The sequence below is a fragment of the Suncus etruscus genome, chromosome 3 (genome assembly GCF_024139225.1).
Source record: "Suncus etruscus isolate mSunEtr1 chromosome 3, mSunEtr1.pri.cur, whole genome shotgun sequence".
Lineage (NCBI taxonomy): Eukaryota > Metazoa > Chordata > Mammalia > Eulipotyphla > Soricidae > Suncus > Suncus etruscus.
In genome coordinates, this window is record NC_064850.1 from 124,638,226 (window position 1) to 124,662,625 (window position 24,400).

General features: G+C 34.2%; 3 non-coding genes and 1 pseudogene across 3 annotated transcripts; 1 reads left to right on the forward strand and 3 right to left on the reverse strand.

Annotated features, from left to right (window-relative positions):
- Positions 1 to 2,425: 2,425 nt before the first annotated feature.
- Positions 2,426 to 2,529, reverse strand: LOC126004767 (U6 spliceosomal RNA). Its single transcript, XR_007494023.1, has one exon. It is a non-coding gene; the product is annotated as a U6 spliceosomal RNA (small nuclear RNA).
- A 10,070-nt stretch (positions 2,530 to 12,599) lies between these two features.
- Positions 12,600 to 12,790, reverse strand: LOC126005406 (U2 spliceosomal RNA). The gene has a single exon (XR_007494509.1). It is a non-coding gene; the product is annotated as a U2 spliceosomal RNA (small nuclear RNA).
- A 4,695-nt stretch (positions 12,791 to 17,485) lies between these two features.
- Positions 17,486 to 17,629, forward strand: LOC126005336 (uncharacterized; annotated as a pseudogene).
- A 3,873-nt stretch (positions 17,630 to 21,502) lies between these two features.
- Positions 21,503 to 21,606, reverse strand: LOC126004662 (U6 spliceosomal RNA). The gene has a single exon (XR_007493928.1). It is a non-coding gene; the product is annotated as a U6 spliceosomal RNA (small nuclear RNA).
- Positions 21,607 to 24,400: the final 2,794 nt, after the last annotated feature.

The window sequence follows — 24,400 nt, forward strand, 5'->3', positions numbered from 1 at the left end:
ACAATGCAAAAAAATGCCTTCCTCACAACTATATTCACTGCAGCACTATTTACAATAGCCAGACTCTGGAAACAACCAAGATGCCCTTCAACAGATGAATGGCTAAAGAAACTGTGGTACATATACACAGTGAAATATTATGCAGCCGTCAGGAGAGATGAAGTCCTGAAATTTTCCTATACCTGGATGGACCTGAAAACTATTATGCTGAGTGAAATAAGTCAAAGGGAGAGATATAGAAACAGAATAGTCTTACTCATCTATGAGTTTTAAGAAACATAAAAGACATTATTATAATAATACACAGAGACAAAAGAGATGAGTACCAGGAGGACCAGCTCACAATATGAAACTCACCACAAAAAGTGATGAGTGCAGTTAGAGAAATAACTACACTAACAACTACCATGACAATGTTAATGAGTAAGAGAAGTAGAATGTCTCTTAGAATACAGGCATTGGTGAAGAAATGATGCACTGGTGAAGGGGTGTGTTCTTTTTATGACTGAAACCCAACTACAATCATGTTTGTAATCATGGTTCTTAAGTAAGAATATTATTTAAAAAATGGTGTTATATTTTTGTCCCACTCTTATGATTTTATCTCCAAATATATTTTGTATACATATATATTCTTAGGCATTATTATCTTTTGTATTATGTTTATAATTTTTAAAAGTATTCTAAGTGATAAGTTAGAGTAAATATTGTCTTTCTTTTCTGATAACAATTTTATACCAAAACTGTTTAAATACTAGTGAGTCAGGCATTGCTGTACATGCCAGTATTAACTGCCTAGCACTGCAGGGTGTGATTCAAAGATTGAAACAAGACGTTAACTTTCTAAGTACTACTGTAGTCTCATTCTTTCCAATAAAATATGCAGAATACTATAAATAATTTTGGTTTTGTGTTTTGTTGTTTTGAGGGCCACATTCAGTGGCACTCAGAGCTTACTCTTGGCTCTGTACTCAGAAATCACTCCTAGCAGGCTTAGGAGACCATATGGGATGTTGGGGATTGACCCTAGGTCAGCCTCATGCAAGGCAAATGCCCTACTGGTTGTGCTATCTCTCCAGATGTCTACTATTGATTTTTTGAAGTAATTCTACATAACTTCAACAGTCATTTTGCTTCAGCATCCAACATTTAGTCTAACTAGAAAAAACAACAATAACAACAACACTATTATCCTACCTATGAATCTAAGTCCCATTTCAACCTTTCTTTGAATTTCTTAATCTTTGGAATAAGCCTCAGATGTACACAACATAGAAGTATGCATCCCTCCAGCCTGCTTTAGGCACCTGCCTTCACCTGGTCCTTTCACATATAGACCGTTTCATTTCTGAATCGTCTGTAAGAGAAATGCCATCCAACATCATTCCTATATAGCCATCTGCTGCCATTCAACATCATTCCAGGTTCAGACCTTCCCTCTGTGCTGCAGACTAAATTTACATTGGCTACTTTCATCCATCTCTTCAGTATTTGTCCATCTGTTTCCCAATTTGTGACCCAAAGAAGATTTCTTAAGCCCCGAAAGACACCCTACATTTGATGTCCTAGCAGTGACTAGCTCCACATTTCTGAAGAAAGGAGGTTGTCAATTCCAGAACCTACAGTAAACACATCAGTAGAACTACTTACTCCCCTCGAAGATACTTTTACTCCAAAATATCTAACTGGATTCTCTCTGTGTCTCTCCTCCAGATAGAGCTTAAATTTACTCTTAGTTCTTAGTTCTCATTAGACTTCTGTCTATTTGGACTTTATGCTAGTACTTAAAAGCAGTTTTAAATTTTTTTTTTCTCTCTGGGAGTTGCATGGGATTTGGGCCAAACCCAGAAGTGTTTAAGGCTTACCCTTGGCCTTTAAAATGCTCAGGGCATTATTTTTGGTTGTGGGGAGGGACTCAGGGTCAAATGCAAAGCAAGAGGCTTATCCCTTGTTACTTCTCTCCAGCCCAGATGTGGGTGCCTGATTTTTAGGTCTCTTCTTCCTTATACACATGTCATTGCAAGGCCTTTTCTTGAAATCTTACTTGGAATCTTTGCTCAGAAAATCATGGAAAGTCTGAAAAGCTGATTTATATATACATATGTATATATATATATATATAAAATCTGATTTATATATATGTATATATATAATTTCTCAGACAATGCCATTTTGTTCTGCATCTACCAGGATTTCTTTGGTCTTACAGACATTACAATACCAGTATTGCAGGAAATCCATGATATTTCCAACATACTATAGTTGTATTAATTTGTGTCCAGGAGAAATTTTCTTCTAATTTCAACATTTAGAATTTCCTGCAGTTCATGAATTCATGTGAATGAGACATCCCATCATTTAAAGATGATTTATTTTGCTCAAAACTATATACATATATAGATATACTTATATATATATATATAATTTTAATATGGAATGCTTCATGAATTTGTGTGTCATCCTTGCTCAGGGGCCATGCTAATCTCTGTATCATTCCAACTTTAGTATATGTGCTACCAAAGCAAGCACTGTTTATATATTTTTAAAAATAACTTTTTTACAGTATTTTGCTCTGGAATTGCACTTACCAATGTTAGTTCCATGCATCTTTTAAACTGTCTAATTGGTCTCCCTCTTGGACAATTTTCATTACCTTGTATTCAAATTGAGTATTTTCTTCCCTTTTTATTTTTAACTTAGGAATCATTTACTTATAAAGTTCTAATAAAAGCTTTTTTTAAATTTTAATTTTGGAATTGTTACTTATAATGTTCTAATAAAAGGATTTTTTTTTAAATTTTAGTAACCATGACTCCTAATGGTCTAATAGTAGGGTTTCATGCATGCATCCCTCCAGCACCACACCCTCCACTTCAGTGTGCCCTTCTGTCTACAATTGACTTGGACTCCCCCCAACCTATGTCACATTCATGCTCCCCACTAACCTTCATCATGGTCATCTAATCTGTTGAACAATTTTCAGGTTCTATTGACTTTAGTCATTTTTAATTTCCTTATGTGTCTTTTTTATGTTCCACATACAAGAAATTTTTCAACTTTCTCTCTCTCACTCCATCTCCCTAGAGAGTTTTGTCTTTAACTTGGGATCTTAATTTCATAGTTTTATAATTTCTATGTAGTTCCTTATAATTATTTAATAATATTATAATATATAATATAATGTGATATTTGTTATGACATAATATGATATGGTGTCATGTCATGTAATGTAATATAATGTAGCATGATATTATATAATTTATATAATAAATAATATTATATAATAATAAAACATTTTTTATGGTTCCCTTTCTTTTAGTGATCCTTTCATCCATTGTGCCAAGGGGGTGACTCAGAGGCCATTGGTGCTTCCTTGTAAGCATGAGATCATGAATTTCATCCCTGGCCACTGTTCACATGTACCGAGTCAATCCTAGCAGCTCTGTTGCTGTGGAGTCTGTTGTTGAACAGATTCCAATATCTTCCAACCAAGACAATCAAGTATGTGTGATTGGCTCATATTCAGTGGGACAGCAACACATGAAAGGAACATGGGTTCCTTCACTTCATTCCCCAATCTGGAATAGTTGCCCAAGGTAGTGCTAAGAAACCTTCACCCTAAGAAGGAGACTACTCACTCCTCTTTTCCTTTGACAACATTTTAATAATTCTTTGTATATAGAAGAGTTTTGCCCTGAAAGTGATACAATTTTCATGCTAACAGTTGTAAGTGTAATTTATGTGATTGAAGACTTGATAAGTTCATTTTACCGGGACATTCTCTTTATTGGATTCTCTTACTTTTCAATAATGACAGTTTAAGTATTTTAAAATTCATCTCAATTTACCCCTGAATACCTGTTCTATGTCAGCTAGAGGTCTGTGCAAGTTTGAGTCTGCCTTTTTCTTGCTCTTTCCTTCTCAAAAGCTTGCCTACCCTCTGCCATTCTCATCCCTTTACTATTTTACATGCTCCTTAAATTAGAATCCAAGAACTATGTGAGCTGGTCTGAGATACTAGATCTTAGAAAATCACCTGATGCCACTTTCTCTCTCCTTGTGTCCATTCTCTGAATCCCCCCCCCAATATTTTTATTATCCAGAATCTTTTGCTAGTTTCTTTTTGTTTGTTTGCTTAGAATTGTATTTGTATCTGTCCAATGAAATGATTATCTGCAGGAGGATCCATCAGTTCCATACAACAATATTCCATACATACAACAGTTCCATACAACAATCAATCCATACAACAATTAATAAACAAGACATTAACTCCCAAAGTATTACATTTGCTGCATATAGCTGTGGAAAATTCAGGCAGAGTTATCAAAGAGAGGGTGGACCATTGGCACTGGCACACTAGAATATATTTTTCAAGTCATGCTGCAAGAAGTTGCTAAGCAATTTGGTTTTTGATGTGAATATTGAAGAGAATAAGTGGTTATGTTATTTGAAGCTAAGCAAATAAATACATAGGTTTTATTAACTGTTATGGGAAAATGTGAGAGAAGTTAGGTTTCATTAAAATGTAAGTTTAGATTTGTGTATATCAGTTTTGAGCAGTCTCTTTAATACTGAGAGTATATTTATGAGTAAATGTTAACCAACAGGCAACATATTGGAGTTTTTAATGTCTAGATGATTTCCAAAAAACCTGGAAATGCAGCAACTTAGCATAGATTATACAAAGAGAGGTATTATGGAAATAGAGACAGAGACTTCAACAGAAAAACACACATGCACACATGCCAAGAACACACACACACACAAACACACACACAATCCTTAGTCATACACAGTCATATATTTAAAGGTGTAGTGGCCCTGAATACAAATACTTTCTTTTAGGATACAGATACCAAAGTATAATAGAGACAGAGACTTCAACAGACAGACAAGCATACACATTCACACAAGCACATACACAAATGCACACAATCCTTAGCCAAGCACAGCCATATGTTAAAGGTGCAGAGGCCCTGAAGGCAAATAATTCCTTTTAGGATACAGAGATCAAAGTATAATGTTACAGGCAAGTAGGAAGGATTATGTTCAGGCATAACTCAAGGAACCTTAGAACTTGAAGAAAAATATTGATCCCAAAGATTGATGAGAATCTCCAAACATTTTGGTTATTATTCACTGACCATTACAAAATTACCAGGGAACTTAGCTAAGAGTGCTTTTACCTTGAGCACCTCAATATGAGGCAGAAGTGGAAATCAAGGTTTAATTGAGGGGCCAGAGCACAGTGGGTAGGGTGTTTGCCTTGCACACTGCCAATCCGGGTTTCATCCCTAGCATCCCATGTGGTCCCCAGAGACTGCCAGTAGTAATTTCTAAGAGAAGAGCCAGGAGTAACCATTGAGCACTCTAGATGTGCCCCCAAACCAAAAACAGAATAGAACAAAACAAAAAAAAAAACAGACTTAACTGAAATATGGCTTTTTCCATGAAATTTAAACCAATCTCTCCCTTCCCTTTTAAATGCCATTGGCACTTGGAAACACTCTCCCAAGAGGACTACTTTGTACTATTACCTGCCTTTGCAAACTACAGATCTTAGTGCATTGTCATCACCTTCTGGCCCCAGCAGTAATCGGCAATGCTACTGTTTGATAAGTTGGATAAAAATGCCACTCAGAGAATTCGGAGAGAATCTGGGCCCTATCAAGATATATGTTTCTATCTTTAAGTTTTTTACTTCTGTGAAAAATTTTCTTAGCACAACACAATTTGTTCAGATAGTAAGACTAAAATGTATTTTCTGAAGGTGGTTAATAGTTATTTTTGATATGTTATCTTCAGAAAAATTTGTAGACTTGTAAATTTGACTTTCGATTTATTTTCCATATCTTTTCTTTTCTATTCTCTTTAGGAAAATAAGAATATAAAAGCCAAGAATGGCAGTTTCATAATGTTCCTACTTCTTAGGTAAGGACCATTTCATTTACAAATTTGAATAATTGCCATGAATATGGATTCTGATACATGAATATGAGCTTCTTTGATCTTTAAGCTGAAAGATCTTTAAGCTGGAAAAAAGAATACCCCTTCATATTCTCTTCAATGTGACACAAAGATTACAAAGTGGTAAGGTCATAATTTTGAACAAATAAGTTTGCTAAAGAAGAAAAAGAAATAAATGTTCTGAAAATAACATGATCTTTCATTTATAGGCAAATATATTCAGCCTTCAGAAGACTGTCCTCCATATTTTAAATTGTGTATTATTTATTTTCAAATTAATTATGAGGAACCAAGTTAGCACGAATAAAGATAATGTGCAAAGTCGATTTTTACTAAAATATTAATACAATCACAGTGTTGTTATAAAATTAGAATAGAAAAATTTAGACTCTCATTTTATTGGCAATAATAAATGCTGTATCATCAAAACTGGGGTAAAAATATGTTTTGTTCCATGTTATTTTTGAAACTAAAAGCCTAGACCTTTCAAATATATCTAATATTAGCTATTGGTCACATATAATAAAAGTAACCTATTTTCATTGTCTTTAAAGTCAAATGGAAAGAGGAAATGGAGTTTAGGATGGGACTTTTCCCCCCACCAGATCAAGTATTTCTTCTCTAGAAATAACCCTAAATTCATGTTCCTGTAAATTGAGTGAGTTCCAATGTCAAGTGCACAGCAATCACTTTGCTGTTATAAACTGGATAGACTAAACCTACTGACTAAGCAAAATTTACAAGAATTCTAGGTTCCAATATTTTTATTCAACTCTGAAAGTAAAAAGAACATAATCTCAATGTTTAAGGATTCTTTAAGAGTTATATCCTTAATCTATTTCAAGTGCCTGGAAAACTGTAGCTATGTAACCTACGGCAGGCCTACTATACAGAGCCTCAGAGAAGAGCCACACTAGGAGGCTTGTATGAGAGAGGTGCAAAGGGCATGTGGGGATGGAGGAAGAAGAATTTTTGTCACAAAAGTTTTCCAGGAAATACCTATTGTAGAACATGGCCCAGTGGACAATGCTAAACATTGTCCTTATTATCCAAACAGTGCCTAGAACGTACCTGAGTCTTGAGCATAGAGACACAGCTGTGTCTTTCTAAAACAGTATGGGGTTCATTTGCATATCTGTTGTTCCTGTTGTAGACTTAGAGTGGCTCCATCAGTAGCTCAGAGATAACAGTCTTTAGGGTGAACAATGGTGCCCAAGCTGTCTGATCTGTCTCAAAATCAATTTACCTGCGGGCCCGCAGGAGGCAAAGTCGGGGTGATCCTTGAGTGCAAAGTCAGGAGTAAGCCTTGAACATTGGGGGATGTGACCCAAACAACTAAAACAAAACAAAACAATAAAAGATTCCTCTAGGGCAGGGCCACAAAATGTTGTACGTAGGGCCAGAAATGGCCCGCGGGCCACGAGTTTGAGACCCCTGGATGGCTCCAGGCAGGAACTCAGCACAGCAGAACCTATTTTGTCCCAGGCACTGTTCTTAGAGTCTCTAATTTTTTTTTTTTTTTTTGGATCTTATAGTGTTGCAGCATCTATTTGAGTTTGAGGTCCCAATTCTCACTTCCACTGTGAGCCATATCTAGGCACTGGAGTCTGTTATATTTAGAACAACCCTGTCTCTCTCTCAAGGCACATCAGTCTGTACAAGGAAAGTGATTTGAACATTTTTTTCCTTCTCTAGCATGCCTTCTCTTCTGGAAAGAGTTGAACTCAGGTTCTTTTACATCCAGGGTAGAGATGCCTTTTGCCCCTGAACCATCCCTGGAGACCCTTAATCTGACTTTGTGCCACATTATGTGGCTCCACTTCATTGGTCTCACATAAGGCATCCATTCTGGTGTTGCAGCATTCGTAATAAAGACATCCCATAAACTAAGGTGGTCCCAACTGTCACATCCTTTGAACAATCTCCCTACAGGCTACCAAGTCAGAGAAAGAGAGAACAGAGGGTTAAATCACAGTATAGATTGCTAATAAAATTTATTCAGTGATATGGTAATTTTAGTTTATCTCATCACATAAGCCTGTGAACTTAGCTAATATAGTTCAGTAATTTGGGTATACAATTCTAATTCCTTCTTATCCTAATTCCTTAGCATTAAAACACAGTCCATCAGTAAATGAGATGGCTGTGAGACTAGTGTTCTTCTCACTGTGTGGGACATTCCAACAGCAGAAGTTTTTATGAGGAATCATCATGTACTTCTTCTTGGACATGTGTTTCCTATTTGCTCTCTCAAAGATTTTCTTCAGAAAAAGTATTTCTCCAAGTGAAGAATGTGATGGTATTCTTAAAAGTGAAGTCATTCAGTCAACTCATTGGTTATTATAAACTCTGAAGAACAAAGGCATTGTAAGGAAACACGACACTGGTAGCATTTCCCCCATTCATTAGAACATATTTCTGCTCCTAAGTTTAGAAATCAAAGACGAGCTTCTTAAAGTAAAGTCATCAAGAGAATATGAGTAAATAGAAGCTTGCATCTCAATATATTTTACGATATATATCTGTGATCCACAACATAATAATTATATTTATCATATGGCTACTAATATAAGCAATATACTATGTGTATATGTTATATGGTTACTGATAGTAACAATATTTTTATGTCAATACTATTTTTATCTCATTATGAGCAATATTACTAGAATATAACTATCTCTAAAATATTAGATAATACCTATTTAAATTAAAGTAATACATTTATTAGTATGTGCTTTTAAGTAATTTTTTTGTAAAGTATATCTCTGTTGAACTCAATCAGTATATTTATCTAGATTTCAAGGTCTAGCATTGTTATGTATATATCAAGTAAAATATACACCAAAATCAGCAAATTATGATTTTACAATATAGCAAATAAGAATTTTTATTTTAGGAAGTATGGGTAGTCCACATGCAATGCATTTTCACTAAACTATACATTGCAAAATAGATATTATTGGTGGAAATTTAGTTTTCCTTCTAATCAGAATTCAGTCATATTACAAAATTATCATTTTCAATTACATTAAAAATTAAGTGATGGAGGGGCCGGGCGGTGGCGCTGGAGGTAAGGTGCCTGCCTTGCCTGCGCTAGCCTAGGACGGACCGCGGTTCGATCCCCCGGCGCCCCATATGGTCCCCCAAGAAGCCAGGAGCAACTTCTGAGCGCATAGCCAGGAGTAACTCCTGAGCGTCACAGGGTGTGGCCCAAAAAAAAAAAATTAAGTGATGGAAAACACATGCAGCAACTTTTCTCATAAAATCTAAAGGAGGTGTCTGTGCATACATTAGCCACATTGGATGTTTAAAAAATTAGATAAAAATGGCCAAATCATCTGATTCACTGACTGAATTGCCATAAAAACATTTAACTCCACTAATTTCTCTATTCTCCTGATTTTTCTATTCTTTTCTGTTCTCAGGCTACCTATTGGGATTTGGGATTTGCTTTCAGCAAGACCCAATGAACAGAAGTTTTCAGAGTGATTACAGCAACGAAAGCTCAAAGAGGGCTCTTGAGGGCTCCAGATTGAACTTGGGTCTCACTATACAACTGCAGAATATCGGGAAGAGCCATTGATGCTTTTGTGGCAACAAATGCAGAAAGTCCAGGCCCCAATGGGCAGCCTCAGATACCATAAGCCATCACCATAGTAAGAGGAATGAGAAAACAGCCTAAGAATCTTAATTCCACGGAGGCAGTTATCCCATTTTTAAGAAGTAATACATAGTGCATACCATAGCTTCAAACTTTCCATGTTATTAGCTAGCTCATTGCTATTATCACCTGATTTTTTTCCTAAAATAATTAACAAAAAGTTCTACTTAGGTAGAAATCTACTATATACAAACTCACTTTCATATACACTCAAGTTTTTAGGTTAATTGCTCTGTTAAAGGATCACAGAAATATAAATAATAAGAATTTGTGTCTATGCTTTAATTTAAATGCTATATCAATAACTCATAGTTTCAGTTTTCCAAGAAGATGATTTAAGAACTATAACTTCACAAAAGTTACTCATATATTAAATCCTTAGTACTTTTGTATTTATATGATTCAGCAAAAACTTACTATTACAGTGAGTAAAGTTATAAAAAAAATGAATTGGGGCCGGAGAAATAGCACAGCAGTAGGGTGTTTGCCTTACACAAATCCAACCCCGGATGGATCCCGATTTGATTCCTGGCATCCCATATGGTCCCCTGTGCCTGCCAGGAGTGATTTCTGAGTGCAGAGCCAGGTATAACCCCTGAGCGGCACCAGGTGTGACCCAAAAACAAAAAAAAGAAAAAAAATAGAAATTATTTTATTTGTAGATGCTTGTCTGAATCCTTGCAAGTTGAGGTGGAAAAAATGTACAGCTCATCAGAGTCAAGGGAACATTCCAAATAGAAACATAAATAGTATTTGTGGTTTCAAATCAAAATATTTTGTGATTACTTTAAGAAAATTGGAATTAGTTTTAAACCTTCATTATGTTGTGATATATATATATATATATATATATATATATGAAGAATTTTATACTCCCTATGTTGATGGGCTTCAGGATTTAGAGCATGATTTAAAATGTGTCACATTATATGACCCCCATGACATGTCATAAAACTACTGTGTCAGAAGATAAGTCACATATACATTTACTAGTGATACCAAAATCTCCTAATGATTCATCTTCTTAGCTCAATAGGGGTTTAGAACTTTGCTGTATACAATATACATTAGCAACATATCATATACTATTCATAAACTATTTTCTGATTGCTTTAGAAAATGAACAATTAATAACTAGGGCACTTAGAAAATGTGCATATGAATGGAGTCACTATTGAACAGCCTCAGTGGCTACTTACATTTCTGCACTGAAATGAAAACTTGGTCAAGACTTTAAATCAGAGTGTAGATTATTTGTAAAATAAAAGAGGGACTATAACCACTTATCTTTGCTTTTATATACTTTTAAACTTAATTTTGAATGTTACTTTATCTGTATTTGATTTGGGGTCATGCCCAACTGTGTTCAGAGTTTGTTCCTGGCTCTGCAATCAAGAATCACTCCTGGTGGTGCTCAGAGAACTTTATGTGGAGGTTGGGATTGAACTCTGTGTGACTGCATGCAAACTCACTGTACTGTCTCTTTGACCCTCTATTCTGTAAATCATTAGAAAGTCTGAGTTTCATGCCCAAAAAGATAAACAGGCAAACAAAAAATAATGTCAAAACTGGAACTGTAGTTTTTCCTGATATTTTTTCCTAGTTCTTTTATGTTTGCCTCAATATCTAACTGTGCATTGTGGTGTGTACTAATCTAGTTGGGCCATGAGAACAACAGGAAGTGAGCTTAAATGGACTTCGGCCCACATTCATATTTTAATGAGAAGGATAATTTTTTATTGCACTTTCATTGGCCCGTCCTTCCATACTATTTTCCCTACTCTAAACTAAAACATTCCATACAATTGAATATTCCCTGCACTAACTTTGTAACTAAGGTCTGAAGTGTGCTACAGAATATTAAGAGCCTGACCTGTTCCTCTTCACTTGAGATTATCCTTCTCTGTTATCTGGAAAAGAGCATTCCTCCCATTGCTTTGAGATTTTCAGTTGAGAAACTCCTCTAAGAGTCAAGTGGCTTTTCACTTTAGTTCCCCAAGAGTTGTCTGTAGATTCCCAAGTGCCAACTTACTTAAAATGATGAATTTAAGTGATTGTTTCTGAAAGTATTTCAGATAACCCTTCCACCTCTGATGTGGGATCTGTGTTTTAACGTTGCTGAGCACGGAAGTGGCTCATTTAGTACTCAAAGGGAATGTTGCTTATAAATTGAACAAAGCACAGCTTGACAAGAAATCCTTCTATTATAGTGGAAGTCAAGAAGCTCAACAACTGCTCCTTGGATTGGGTCTGGCAAGCTTTTGTTCTTTAAGATAGGCCTATGCTTGAAATCTTTGCATATAAGTGTTAGAAGCTATTGTTGAATACATATGAGTGCCTGAATATGAATGCAAGACCTATTCTGAAAGAGTATATATCAACTGTGCAGTACTATTTCCTTTGAAATATATATATATATATGTATATACACATATATGTACTGAAATATCTTTGTACTAGCTCATCTTATTGATTATAATATATCAAAGATATTAACATATATAAACTATTTCTTAACATGAGTATACAATTTACCTGGGAATATTACTTTCAAGTAATTCCTGTCCTTATGCTTTATTACCTTAAAATATACTTACAACTAGTCATAGAAGGAATTTACATATAAAATAATTTTAGTATTATACAATTGCATCAAGGAATGAGCGAAGGGCACCATTTGTATATATTGAGTATTCTTAAGCCTATTTCTACTAAGTTCTTTTATTTTTTTTTACTAAGTTCTAATGTATTAACAAAAATTCTGAGTATTCACTGGAAAAAATATCTTCGTGTGTTTAAGGCATTGTAATTTATATTTTAATTATATTTTGATATACTAAATTTACCTCACTAAAGTTGCAAAATACTTGCCCTACAAGCGTTGATTGGTAATAAGAAATAATTTCAAGGAGTATTTTAATACTGCATTATTTAGTACTGCATTGTTTTTCTTTCTTTTTTTTCTTCCTTTTGGTGCACCATTCCTTTAGGTACTGCAATACCAGATTGATGTGTGGAATATATGGAGCAAGCTCCTATTCTAGTTCCTAGTGCCAAGAATCTATTTAATATATCATTGTCAGATAGACGACGTATCAGATATTAAACTGATAAGAACAGATACTACACTTGATCTTAGCCAAAAGGCCGAAAAGTGATTTATTTTTATTTTCAAAGTAGAATTACTAGATTTTCAAATATAATTTTTTTAGATAACAATATCACGTATGCATCAAATATCAAATAAATTTAACAGTATGCATGCTGCTAAATTCTTCTTCTTTTTTTTTTTTTTTTGGTTTTTGGGCCACTCCCGGCGCTGCTCAGGGGTTACTCCTGGCTGTCTGCTCAGAAATAGCTCCTGGCAGGCACGGGGGACCATATGGGACACCGGGATTCGAACCAACCACCTTTGGTCCTGGATTGGCTGCTTGCAAGGCAAACGCCGCTGTGCTATCTCTCCGGGCCCTAAATTATTATTCTTAAAGTGATATTTTCTTTTCATCAAAATGATTTAGAAGAGAAAATATTAAATATATATATATACTATTGCCATACAATCGTCTTTTCAAGCAAATTATTATATTTTAGTAATATATGTGGATAAATTTACAGTAAACTTTCATAGCAATATTATGGCACTATAAACGAAAATTGAATCAGAATAATAAAGTTTTCTGAAGTATAATCAAAGCAGAGTAAATTCTAGTGGGTTATTTCTAGACAAGAAAAAAAAATACTCCCTGTTGGGAAAAAATGTAGAAAAACTGTTAATCCCAATTGCATAGACATAGTGAATCCTATTTTTATAATTTTTGCTACATTTATGACCTTATACACATATCTTAACTTTTGTAACCTCTAATTCTTTCTTCATGTGTAATTGGGCATAATACTCACTATACAAAATGAAGATTAAGTTTAATAATGTGTGCAGAATATCTAACATAAAGTCTGGCCTTGGTAGACTCTAATTAAGAATTAATAACTATGAAAATAGACTAAGATGATTTTTCTGACTAATTGGGGTCATAGACCCTTTATTATCAAGGATAAAAAGTTGAGGTAACTTTTCAGAATAAGCCAACAAATGCATTTTGACCATTACAAACAAGTAGTTACAGAGCATTTTAGGTACAAGTGAGTCATTAAAATGATCTATTTGAAAAGCACATTGTGTTTCTTTCATTTGAGGAAAAACTGAGATGGCTCATGAGAAATAAATAACAAAAGAAGTTAAGATTTGAGACAGCCATAATGCTGATCTTCAATAATTTGGTACCTTTAGTCAACCCATAAACCACCTCTAACCTAGATGCCAATGGTGTAAGGGGCTGTGCGTATCTGATCACATTCTTAGGCCTGTCTTTATAGAAACTAAAGAATTTCTCTTCAAACTAGAAGAAATATTTTCCTAATCATTGGAGACTGGATATGGAATATCAAGGACATAGCCAGAAGCCTGCTGGTATTTAAGCAAAAAGTTTAACATACAAGATTATTGAGAGAATATTATCTGTTACCACACTAGAAAAAGATGGTGAACCAGAAAATATATGTCCATTTACTACTTTTAACTTTTATTATCTTATTTTCATATTATTGTAGAGATTTATTCAAGAATATTTCATCTCAGTGATATTAGTAGGGAAATAAGTTGAAAATATCTAGGTTGGAGAAGTATATTATAAAAGGAAGAGTTCCTTGATTAAAAAAACAGAAATAGTTATTCTCAAAAATCACATATTAAGAAAAAATTAATTTCTGGTTGATACAACTTATTCAATATGGGAATTTTTCACTTATCTACCAATGATAATATTTCTTCTATTATACTAATTCAATTACTTTCATCTAATTTATTAATAAAAATGTTAAATGATAGGCAATAAATGAGTAAACTAAAAATTGTATCATGGAAATTCATAAACAGAGAAGGTAGGAACAAGCTATAATTACTAAATATGTCTTATTTATTAGTTGTAATAAATTAAAATTTAAGGCTAAGAAACCACAGATGTCATTGACTACTATTTATTATCAATAGCTGATATTTATATTGATAATAACATTTTATTATCAATATCGAATGTTGACATTCTGAAAGGTAGAATAACATTCCTGGGAGCTCTATTACTATGTGTAATGCTTTATTTTATTTACCAGCTGTTTTTCAACATTATGTTTTGTCATGTCATATTGCCTCTTTAACTTATTCTAAAATTCCTTTGAGACAAATTCTTGGAGAAGAGCTGTTATTTTATCAGACATAGGATAAAGTATGTTGATATTTTATAATATTAAATAAATTATTTTTAATATTAAATAAAATACTAACCTAATACCCCAAATAATACTTCTTCATGCTTTTCTCTCTTACCAGAAATAAGATGAACTTTCTAGAATTAGGAAATCACAAAACACAGTGTAAAGCTTAAATTTTTCAAGCTGTGATAACTTTTCAGAACATTTTTTCCTCTTCGATGACACCAAGAAATATTGTTGCCCTGGTAAAAATCCTAGATAACTGGTTGAATAGAACTACTTAGTAAAAATTGGGCCCTGGCTCCCTCCCTCACACTCTTTTTAATCCTTTCTATCTGTGTAATACTGTGTTCATTCTTTTTATTTTTTTACTTTACATTATTTTATTCTTTCTTTTCTTAAAATAATTTTTATTTTGACCAAAGTGGATTACAGATCATTCAAAGTAGTATTTAAGTACATAGTGACATTGTATCAGAGGCATTCCCACCACCAATGTTGTCCTCCCTCCACCCCTGTTCCCAGCATGCATCCCATATTGCCCCTCCTTTGCCCCCTGGGCTGCTAGTGTAAGTGGTCCCTTCTGTGTCTAGCTTGTTGTAGATTGAGTATTGATTCTGTTGTAGTTGGCTTTGAATTTGGTGTTTAAGTCTGATCACTTTTTATTTCTACTCAATGTTCATACGACTTTTTGGTCTTGGTTCTTAGTGTCTCAACTGTGCATGCTCATAATTTATCTGCACATATAACATATAGATATGACCTTTCATGGAAAAATTTAGTGTGTTCAAATTCTTTTCTTTTTTTCTTTTTCTTTTTTATTTTTTTTGTTTTTGGGTCACATCCGGCAGCGCTCAGGGATTACTCCTGGCTCTACACTCAGAAATAGCTTTTGGCAGGCTCAGGGGTCCATATGGGATGCCAGGATTCAAACCCCATTCTTCTGCATGCAAGGCAAACACCCTACCTATGTGCTAGCTCTCCGACCCCTGTATGTTCAAATTCTTATGTAGCACAAACTTTACTCATCAGAAAACCAAATCCATGTTCTCCCTCTCTAAAGAATGTTTTAGTCTCTGAGCTAGTCAAAATAACTTCCTAACTTAAAGGTTATCTTCTCACAAATAAACCTCTTCTTATTCTGTTTGGCTATTTTTTACAACTTTAAATGATGTTCAAATTATAACTAGATACTTGTTTTCAGTATTTGCCATGATGATTTAATAATGAGGGAAATTTGTATATATAACTTAATGTACGAAAATGTGTATTAAATGTAAATGTGTGTAAAATTTATCTGATTTTTATGTGTGTCAGGAAAGTCAAAAAAGAAACTTTTATGTATGGTCATGTCATTTACTAGGCAAAAGAAGATGAGCAATAGTCAAATATACTATTATATATTACTGATATTCCAATACATATGTGCAAACATGGGTTCACTAAAACCCTGTATTGATGTTCTCAGAAACCATGAATGGATAGAAATGAAAAATTAGCATGTTAGAGAAATTGAAGATGAAGAAATGAAGAAACGTTCAATTCTAAAATGTAAATTTGTCTTTTTTTAACTCAATAGTACCTATTTATAGAAAAGGCTTAAATAAATTAACAAATATCTGAGTCTAAGTGAAGTCCAGCTTTCAACAACAAATTGCATGCCATATTGAAAGATGAAAAAGACAGTTTGAAAAAAACAGAGCAAGTGTCAAAACCAGAATCAGATATGGAAAGAAATGTTGGAAATATCAGACTGGCAATTTAAAATAACTATGATAAATATGCTGAGTTTTCTCATCAAAAACAAAGTACAAAACATGCCAGAACAGATGGATACTCTGAGCAGAGAAATGAGTATCTTGTTAAAATAAAACTTTATTCTCATAAGAAAAAAATGAAATGCAGGAAATCAAAAACAGTGGAATGGAAATGAGAAATGACTTTGATCCATTATTTAAAATAACTGAGTTATTTCAAAATAACTCAAAATTAACTCTGATTATGAGGAATGTGGACAATAAATTCCCATATGGAAAGCAACAAGACAAAAATTGGAATAGAATATTCAAAATACAAAAAGGTATGACATATGGGTGTTAGCAATAGCAGAAGTAAAAGAGAGAAACAACAGTAATATTTGAAGTAATCATGACTTAATTTCACTCCAAATTAATGTCACACAAAAAGCCATAGAACTTGGAGTTCAGCAACTTAAAAAAAAGCAAACATTCAAACAAAGAAAACCAAACAAAATACACTAGGTATGTCATTTTTCAAACTACAGAAAAATCACAGACAAAAAAAAAGATGTGAATGTAATTATAGGCAGATGCCCAAGTGGTGTAATGCCTTTTGCTTTTGAAAGAATAAGTCAAGTTCTATCTATATTGATGAAGGAATGTTGAAAACGATCCCAACAAGAAGTAGAACTGGGTTGTCATGGTGAAAATAGTGCACTTGTGACCCTGTGAGCCTTTTGTTTCCACTGTTTGCCCAGACACTCAATACACACAAAAATGTTTTGTCAAGAGGGGAAAGGTGCAGGTCTCCCAACCATTGCTCTATTTTGCATTAAAGAATGCAAGTTTAATACTTACCTGGCAGGGGAGATACCATGATCACGAAGGTGGTTTCCCCAGGGCGAGGCTCACCCATTGCACTCCGGGTGTGCTGACCCCTGCGATTTTCCCAAATGTGGGAAACTTGACTGCATAAAGAATGCAAGTTTAAAACAACAAACCTGAGGACAAGATGAAGGGCCAGTGAGAGGAGTAAGACAAGTGTTCATTTTTTCTTTTGAAATAGGAAAACTTGGATGGTAGTAAGAGAACTTAGTGAAGTGGCAGATGGAGATGGAGATGATATTGTAAGCAGAGATCTCCTTAAAGTTCATTTGGGCTTTTGGTCAAGCAGGGATATTATGTGACTGTTGATCTGAAAAAAATCCCTCAGCATAGCAGACTGACATAGTATGGAAGAAGTATATAACTTATCTTGCATAAGGTAAGGAATCAAATAGCTTTTCAGAGAAAGTCTAAAATATCTCATATCTACCTTTCTTTCCATCCAACTGTCCATCCATCCACCCACCCACTAATCTATCTCTCATCCATACATCCACCCACTAATCCATCCATCCATTCATTCATCCATCCATCCATCCATCCACTTGTCCATCTAGTCATACATCTACCTTCCTATCTATGAAAAAAGAGAAACAAGCTTCCTGGGAGCCGGGAGTCTAGCAGGAGGAGGTTTGGCAGGCCCCCGCCATGCCTGAGGCCTGCTTGGCTAGGCTTAGTGGGGGTGCGGGACTTGGGTAACCCCAGCACCCCTCTACCGCCTTGCTCCACATCTCCAGGGCTTCCCCGGGCCACACGCCTGGGCAAGCCGGTGAGTTGGGTCCCTTGGTGGAGCTTGAAGGTACCCTAGGCCTTCCCCCACTATCCATGCAGCTCCTTAGGGAGGGTCTGGGAGGGGCTCTGAACTTCTGGTCTCCCAGCTTCTTGAAGGATCTCTCCTTCCTGGGAGTCGGGAGTCTAGCAGGAGGAGGTTTGGCTGTCACTGGTAATCTCTGTCCAGTCTACATTTTCAAAATCGGGCGGGTGCTATTGCCCCCGCGCGCACAAGAAACATTAATAGTACTCTCACAAGAAACATTAATAGTACTCTCACAAGAAACATTAATAGTACTCACTATCATTGAATTATGTTTTTATGTATGCAGAATGTCCATTTTGTACTCTGCCCTTTTGCATAACCCTTCATAAGTTCATATTTCTCTTTAACTTCTTTAACTCCTATCATCATTACTCCTTATTTACCCTTTCTTTTTTTTTTTTTTTTTTTGGTTTTTGGGCCACACCCTGTGACGCTCAGGGGTTACTCCTGGCTATGCGCTCAGAAGTCGCTCCTGGCTTGGGGGACCATATGGGACGCCGGGGGATCGAACCGCGGTCCGTCCAAGGCTAGCGCAGGCAAGGCAGGCACCTTACCTCTTTGCGCCACCGCCCGGCCCCTATTTACCCTTTCTAACTTAAGTACTGTTGAGTCCTAAGTCACAGACCAAAGTGGTGCCCTAGAGTTAACACCCACCCAACTATTTTAAAAAGGCATAAAAAGGACACATATCTTTTCAACATTTTATGGGTGTTTTCTTTGACGGCTATAACTTTTGCTAAATACTTTCTTATACAGTGATGATCCCCCCCCCATGTTTTTTATCTTCTCTTTGTGAACTGCTCAATATGGAATTTGGTGTGAAAGAATCCCTCAGTTTAATACTTATGTTTGAACCAAGTCATGGGTCTTGTTGGAAATGTTCTTACGCCCCCATATATCTGATAGCACCACGTGGCTTTATATTTGTTTGCGTAGGCACACTAACATGGGAAAATACTATACATACCAGTAAGTTTTTATCTAATAGAAATGGGAACACACAAATCTTGTAGTGCAATGAGACCTTACACCCTGAACATTGACATAAAGACCTGGCACAGACCTCAGAAGAATGGGCATTCTCCATTTACCCCTTGATCTACAGAAGACATTTACAAAACATCCAAGGTTGTATATAACATCACCCGGAGGCATTCCTGTACCAGGGACGACCCTACAGCTGCTCTGACATTGATCTACTCAAAAGAGACACCCCTTAACACTGAGAAGACAACAAGAACAATGACCTGCTTACTGGACAGGGCTTGCTGTATTGCCCCTTAATGGTGAGGTTTGTCTATAACATCACCTGGAAGCAATCCTCTACCACGGAAGACCCTACCACTGCTCAGACATCATCCTGCTCAAAAGAGACTTCCCTTAACACTGAGAAGACTTAACAACAACAACCTGCTCACAGGACAGGGCTTCCTGCATTGCCCTTTCATGGTGAGGTGAAACAAGAAGGCACTCCACATCATGACTTCAATGTAGGACATGCAGATTCCAGAATCTTTAATATAGAAACATGAGACCAACAACAGAGACTGTGTGATATGTGTGTTGGCACTACGGACAATGTCTTGGATCGAACGATAACTTGCCTGAGGCCTAGAGCTGGTCTTATGCCAGGAAACTTCAGGGGTAGGATCTCTTTGTATTTAGGCCAAGGTTATTCCTTTCCATGTCCCTCATATTTTGGTGGGCCTATGCAAACAACAATTGCCACTCTAACACCGTTTTTACTGTGCTCCTTTGACTCTAATCCTTAAAACGCACACACTTAAAATTTGAGGTTAACTTAAGCTAATATGCATGTACATGGAAATGTAAAAAATACTATGCCTCTAATGTTTAAGGAGTTACGTAAGTTTGATGGCTTTAGATTGCCTTGTGTGCTGTTAAGAAATATTATAATGTGCTACAATCTGGGAACTTGAGGGACAAAGTAATTGCACATGGATTCTGTTTTATTTATCTTAACTTTCTTTGGTGAAAGTTCAAAGTTAAGATATCAGCAAGGGGACTTCTTCTGATAATTATGCTATGGGTGATTGTCCTTCCACTGTAACTTTACCTTATCCTCTTTCTTTGCATCTTTTGTTCTCATAATTCAAAATAAAAAATTTATTAAAAAAAAAAGAGAAACAAATGACATTGTTCAATTTTTAAGTTGGGCAGTAAATAATTTCATTGGCTGAGAAGATTCAAATGTATGTTTTAGACAAGAATAGTTTCTTGGCCTTTGAACTGTAATGAATTTAATAAACATTATCAATTCATATCTAAATTTATTCAAATGTTTTTGATATAATATCAGTTCTGACTAATAGTTCAAGATGTTTTATCTCAACAGTAAATTTATATATTTTTGTTTCAATACTTTTTGTTATTTTATCTTATATATTTTGTTGTTTGAAATGTATGAAATCTTTATTTCAAAATTTATATGGAATGGATAAAAAATACCAAATACTCATCCATTGTTAATAATATATTACTGGTATTCACTTTAAAAGTAAACTTTTAACAACTGGAACCAATATTTTCTTTATGGCATAAGGATTAAAATGATCTTATTTGAATTTTAAACTTATATTTCTTAGTAATACAAAAATATAATTTTGCAAAATAATGTAATAATAGTGGATAGATTTTGAACATAATTTAAAAAATATTAATAAAGCAATCATCATATTCTTTATAACTTCTATACTCAGAGGTTACCTAATCAACAAATAATATTCCAAAAAGCTTTAAAATTATTAGTTGTGAATTATTACAAATTTAATTTAGCTTTATATTTTAATTCTTATACAGAAATTTTTTAATTTTTAGCAATCAATTACATTTTTAGAATTAACATCAATAATATATATAATATCCATAAGCAGAATTGGCCAAACATGTAGCAAAAACTATAATATTAAAGTACTAAATATTGTCAGTTAAATGTTTTAATCTGGTTAGGATTTATGGATATAAATATATACACATTATGGATATAAGATATACACATATAAAATATTTTCATATGCATAAAATTATACTTTGTATAAGTAATGTGAATTGTAACTTCTAAATTTGTATAAAATCTATTTCCATAATTTTAAGTCCATGAATTTGTTTCTCTTTTTTTTAATGAAGCATTTTAATTAGACCTATAAAAATATGGAATGCTTCACGAATTTGTGTGTCATCCTTGTGCAAGGGCCATGCTAATCTCTGTGTAGTTCCAATTTTAGTATATGTGCTGCCGAAGCAAGCACATAAGTTTGTTTTTCAAACATAGTTATCTTATGGTTTTAGCATTGAGACTTTTACATTTGATAAAATTATGGTATATTAGATATAACTTATTTTATAAGTTTCACATATTTTAAATATATTTTTCTTGAAAATTGAAGGAAGGTGAATTTTGTTTCTTAAAGTATACAAAGTACAAAGTAGAGGCAATAATTGAACTCCTTTTAAGTTTGATTCTCGAAAGGAAACATATATCTTGATGTAACAAGAGATGATAAAAGCAGCACATTACAAAAGTATTTTATTTGTCTCTTGTATATGTGGTTCCATTTCTCAGTGTTATATGTGATACATCATAGTAAAATGTGAGGGAGGATTTATTATAATCTTTGTCAGAATGCTCTGTGTAGTACATTTATAATATGAAATCTCCATTTACGATTCGTGACATTATTTTAAAGTAAGGGATAGTACATTCAAAAGTCAAACACTGTTTATGATGCGTTAGTACCTCATAATAAAAATGTAAGTGGTATCATTGTACTTCAATAAGTAAACCAGTATTAGAAAGACTGAAACCCCATATATTAATTATAAACTTGCTTTCCTTCTTTTGTCTTTGACTAAGATTTGTATTGATTTTCTAAGTATGGCTCTTATCTCCTCTCTAAAAATTAAGCTCCAGAAAAGTTTTTGATATACTTCAACCGCACCCATACATTATATATAAAATTTCAAAATGTCTTGTCTTCTGTTATTTACAGTTTTCTGGTATTTTATTGAGCTTGAGAATGGGATCATAAAAGCATGTTTACTGATTTTACAACAGAGGTATTTATTCTCATAAATCCTCTTACTCTGACTAACAGTATAGTATTTTTCCTGGCACTATTCTAAAATCTTATCTAAGGCAAAATGGTGTGTAGAAATAAAACAGTGGTTAAGGTGCATAATTTGTATGTGGGTAATCCCAGCCCAATCCCACTAACAGGATTCGTGAGTTTGGCTAGTTGTAGCCCTGGAAGCCCCAGAGCATCACAGGACAGGGGGCAGGGTTATCCCTTGGACTGCAATACCCAAATAGTATTAATCCTTGACTAGTTCGACCAAGAATTTTCAGAATGGCAGTAGGAGACATAATACAATGGGTAGGACACTTGCTTTGCATGCAGCTAATCTGAGTCTTCTTCCTCTCAGCACACAATCCCCTGAGAACAGTCAGGAGTAATCCCTGGGTGCAGAGTCAGAAGAAAGTCCTGAGCAACTTAAGGTGTGGCTCCAAAACAAAAAAACAAAAGCAAATTAATAAAACTTTAAAAGCTCTATGTGATTAGAACATGTTTTGCTTCACTTACGAGTAAAATACAGTGTACCAAGTCCTAAAATGTTAAAGCTAAGCATTTCTTTTATGTCTACAAAATTCCTTTTTATATCTACAGAATTTAAAGCAGAAAGAAATGGAAATTCCCTATTGGATTTCATCTTTTGTAGTTTCCTTTCAACTCTTTAAAGATATATTCAGTATGTGTCGGAACTAGATTAAAATTAAATGTCAAAAAGTTTTAGCAGATTTTTGTCATTCTTGAAAAATCCTGGAATACTTCAGAAGTGAACAATAATAGTTAAAAAATTATGTGTTGCATTTATTTTTGTTATGCTTTAAAATGAAATAATTGCTAAGTCATAGATTTCATGTTCTTAAACTTAAAAGTAAGATTCAAAGGAATAAACTTTATTTTATACTGTGAATAACTTAATAAGTGGGAGGAATAAAGACTTACGTGATTTATTTAATACAAACCAGTGGAAAATTATTGAAGCTTAGAAAATTTTAAATAATCTTTAATATGCTGAAATTTTCAAAGATAGCAAAAAAATAAACATCAAAACAAAAAGCATTGAAAATCATGAGGACTATGGCACATTGATTTAGGTATGATTTACTAGGGATGTTTAATAAACAAAACAGCACAAACAGCCATCATCATCATCATAATAACATAATTAAAAGGAAATATAGACAAATCTGCATGTACAGTTGGGGATTCAGAACTTCACTCTCAATATATAATAGAAGTGCCATAAATTCAATGAGAACATCAAGTATATGAATCAGGAATTCAGCCAAAAATTTCTAATTGAATTTCTAATTCATCCAAAAATTCTGGCATATACTACTTCATCAAAAATAAAGTAACATTTTCACTTACTTATTATTTTTTAAATGCCCATAAATTAGATCAAAGCCAGTCCCCCAAAACATACAAAATGGTAAAAATTGAAAAAAAATGGTAGCATTTTCTGTCCCTGGAGTAAGACTAGAATATGGAGTCTATAGATATTGAAAATAAATGAATGAAATTGTATTTGCTGAGAACAGAATTGTCTGTATATAAAATCTAAAATATACCATCAATAAAGCTGTTAGAATGTGTCTGTCCATCTAATAGTATAATGGGATATAGACTTCTCTGAGCTCTGGAATTAAACCCTGACATTACAATTACTAAATAATTTTAGAATAGCTAAAGCAACTTTGATCATAAGGAATGAAGTGATAGTAAATCTTACATTTCATGCTAACAGTTACTACATGATTACAGTAAAAAGGATATTGATCAAAAGCAGGATGGACCGATGGGTGAAGAAAACTCACCCAAAAATGTTGAATAGTATTAAGAATGCAGAGACACCTCAGTGGAGAAAAGATAAGCCTCACCAAATGATCCAGAAACAAATTGTCTTCTTTAGGCAAAATCAATTTGAAAATTCCATCTTTACAAAATTTTGAAGAAATGGGATTCGGCTCATAAGTGA